Source organism: Bos indicus, chromosome 3 (assembly GCF_029378745.1).
Source record: "Bos indicus isolate NIAB-ARS_2022 breed Sahiwal x Tharparkar chromosome 3, NIAB-ARS_B.indTharparkar_mat_pri_1.0, whole genome shotgun sequence".
In the NCBI taxonomy this organism is placed as follows: domain Eukaryota; kingdom Metazoa; phylum Chordata; class Mammalia; order Artiodactyla; family Bovidae; genus Bos; species Bos indicus.
In genome coordinates this window covers 53,326,121-53,330,116 of record NC_091762.1, presented here as the reverse complement: position 1 = coordinate 53,330,116, position 3,996 = coordinate 53,326,121, and positions in this window count along the sequence as shown.

The window sequence follows — 3,996 nt, the reverse complement described above, 5'->3', positions numbered from 1 at the left end:
TTTGTAGGGAAAAAAGGTGCCCATGTAGCCACCTACAGAAGTTCAGATCAGATCAGATCAGTCACTCAGTCGTGTCCGACTCGTTGCGACCCCATGAATTGCAGCATGCCAGGCCTCCCTGTCCATCACCAACTCCCGGAGTTCACTCAGACTCACGTCCATCGAGTCAGTGATGCCATCCAGCCATCTCATCCTCTGTCGTCCCCTTCTCCTCCTGCCCCCAATCCCTCCCAGCATCAGAGTCTTTTCCAATGAGTCAACTCTTCGCATGAGGTGGCCAAAGTACTGGAGTTTCAGCCTTAGCATCATTCCTTCCAAAGAAATCCCAGGGCTGATCTCCTTCAGAATGGACTGGTTGGATCTCCTTGCAGTCCAAGGGACTCTCAAGAGTCTTCTCCAACACCACAGTTCAAAAGCCTCAATTCTTCGGCACTCAGCCTTCTTCACAGTCCAACTCTCACATCCATACATGACCACTGGAAAAACCATAGCCTTGACTAGATGAACCTTTGTTGGCAAAGTAATGTCTCTGCTTTTCAATATGCTATCCAGGTTGGTCATAACTTTCCTTCCAAGGAGTAAGCATCTTTTAATTTTATGGCTGCAGTCACCATCTGCAGTGATTTTGGAGCCCAGAAAAATAAAGTCTGACACTGTTTCCACTGTTTCCCCATCTATTTCCCATGAAGTGGTGGGACCGGATGCCATGATCTTTGTTTTCTGAATGTTGAGCTTTAAGCCAACTTTTTCACTCTCCACTTTCACTTTCATCAAGAGGCTTTTGAGTTCCTCTTCACTTTCTGCCATAAGGGTGGTGTCATCTGCATATCTGAGGTTATTGGTATTTCTCCCGGCAATCTTGATTCCAGCTTGTGTTTCTTCCAGTCCAGCGTTTTTCATGATGTACTCTGCATAGAAGTTAAATAAACAGGGTGACAATATACAGCCTCGACAAACTCCTTTTCCTATTTGGAACCAGTCTGTTGTTTCATGTCCAGTTCTAACTGTTGCTTCCTGACAGAAGTTAGGGATCATTTAAATTCAGGAAAAACAAATCTTCCACCTCTGCGTACATTTCCTTATATTTTCAAAATACATTCAATAGTATCTTCCTACAGTATATGTATTTTATTTCAGCTTGATTGAATGAAGAGTAAGCAGACTCAAAGCTGTGATACGACCTTTTAAGTCCCCTAACCATTTTGGGACAAACTTCTTTATTGGAAAAAAAAAGATATTTCAGAGAGTTTCTTTGTCTTTTTCTATGGAAACTAAATAGTTATAACTGGACTTTTCTCCTAGGAATTAAACCTTACTAGCAACTGCATGCATATTAAAAAGCAGTGTCAAAATGATGTGTCTGCTTGGAGGTAGAGTAAGGGGAAAGGCGTGGAGGGATTCTAGAGGTGCTGAACAATGGAGTGTGAAGTTAGAATTGGTTAGCTTTGAAAAAAGCTACTTGCTCTGCATGATAAAAAAACAGAGACCAAAAGGTAGCCTTCAGATGCTGGTTCATGCAACAATCTATTATACCTTTATTCATCCAACAAATATTTCTTGAGTCCTGAAATGTACCAGGCCATCTGCTAGATGCTGAGTGAAGAGCATAAGATGAAACAGCTGCAGTCTCTGATTTCATGAAATGGTCAGTTTGGTGGGGAGGAAAATGTCAGGACACACATGGACTGGGTAACCTAAGCTTGGTTATGTTGCAGTAACAAATAACCTCCAAGCCCTTCACTACAGTCAAGGTTTATTTCTTGCTCATGTTAGGTCCATTGCAGCTCTGTATCCCTCCCTCTCCATTTTAGACCAAGGCTAACAAAACAGCTTCTGTCTGAGAAATGCCTCCTTCTCAGAGAGGAGAAGTGTGACGGCCGAGTCACTCAACAGCTCTGGCATTTTTTTCTCAGAGTACATTTCCTGCCCAAAGCAAGTCATGTGGCCAAACCTGATGTCAATGGGGTGGGGAATTTTAATTCCCCCAGCAGAGAGAGGCCTGGGAGAAAGGACAGCAAATATTTTTGAACAAGTAATATAAATATGTACCAAAACTTATAAAAATTTTATGTTGATAAATGATAAGGAAAGCTATGGGGAAAAGAAAGAATAGAGGGCTGTGATGGAGAACAGAGAGTGCCATAGACAGTGGTGATGTTGCAGCCCTGGAAAGGTTTTCCTGAAGTGACATCCCAGCTCAAACCCAAAAGATGAAAAGGAGGCTATTCAGGAGAAGGGTATAACATAAGAACAGCATGTGCCAAAGTCCTGAGGCAGGGAAAAGCTTGGCATGCTCAGAATGATGGAGAGAGGTGGTACCATTGGTGGTCAAGGGTGAGGGACTTGGGATTGGACATCCTGGACTTAAATCCTAGGTCAACCCCTTACTAACCGTATCTTACTTACTTCTCTGTGCCTCAGTTTCCTCTTGGGAAACACAGGGATAACACTTTTGACCTCACTTGGTTGTTGTGAAGATTATGTGTGCTTGGCTCAGAATACTTGCTGCTAATGGAAAGGAGACCCAGAAGCTGGCATGTGGTGAGCCCAAAAAGAGTGAAAGAAATGAGGCTAAGGGTGGTCTCATCTGCTAAGACCTTAAAAGTCATGGTAGGACTCTGGATCTTAACCCTGAATATGATGTGTTTTAACCAGGGAAGTAATTTAGGTCAGCTTATATTTTATAAAAGTCTCCTGTCATATTCTGGGGAGTAAGATATTCTCCATCTAGACAACAATGCACATGTAAAATGAAAGCTAGATCCTAGAGAGATCCTGAAAAAGGAAGGATGGAAGGAGGAAGCAGAGGGTGGGGAGGGGAAAAGAAATGAATTTCAGACCAGGACAGATAATTGTGAGGGGACCGTTTTAATAAGCATGGGGCGAATACAGAAGGGAGGCCAGGGCTGTTCTTATCAAGGAGTTAGCAGTCGAGCAATGAACGACAGGCCATCGAATGGGCTGAGCGGCAGCCTGGCTCAGAGTAGGGGTCCCCTGACCTCTGGAGCAGTGAGTGTGGGTGGGGCACCACTGCTGTGATGACGCGAGGATGCAAATTGCTTTTTGGAGTAAGGAGAGTCTTATGGAAAGTAGCCCAGTCCTTGGGCTTCCTCTAAATTGGCGCCTCCTCACCTTTCGTCCTCCCTTGCCTCCTCCACCTGGGAGCCCCAGGGGCTATGGGACACGGGGTGAAGGGTTGGCCCAGGCTCCGGGTAGCCTGGTATTGTGCGATGCTTTGGGGGAGATGGCCCGCTTCATCAGCTGGATGACAAAACACTGTTAATGGCACCAATAAAGAAGTGTGAATGTAATTTTCTCCTCCTGGTTATTCCCTCAGTATTTGGCATCTTATTTAACAGATCAACTGGCCATTCACGACATCCTTTCTGAAGCCAAGTCTTTTAGTGGTGGAAATTTCCTCAAAGGCAGTGAAGCTCAGATCACAGGCTCATCAGTCGGAAATAGGCCATATACATCTGGCGCACGTCAGAGAGACCACAGGAGAAAGTGATCAAGTTCACTTCAAGTTCTGAAAGCTTTCGGGGAGGGCAGTTACAGCCTTTGAAGTCCCGGTGCTTTGGAGGAAAGAGAAGCTAGGGAGAAAATGTAGAACCTTACTTCTAATGCCACATTAAAATATATATGTATATTGAGTTGCTGGAGATGTAAAGCTGAGAATATATGTGATCAGCATAAAGGCAAAATTTTGGAGCTCTGGAGCAAGCGGGTCTGGCTATGATTTTAGCTACTATTTATTGAAGGATTACTCTGAACCAGGCACTGTTTGGACACTTTGCTGTATTAGTTCCCTTAATTCTCACAACTAGCATACAAAGTAGGTGTATTGTCACTCCATTGTATAGGTGACATAACTAAAATTCATTCATACACCCAGGATGACACAGTTTATAAACTTGGGCAATCTGGCTTCAACATCTGATCATGTCACCATCACACTCATGGCCCATCTGGATACAAAATGTTGAAGAGATGCAA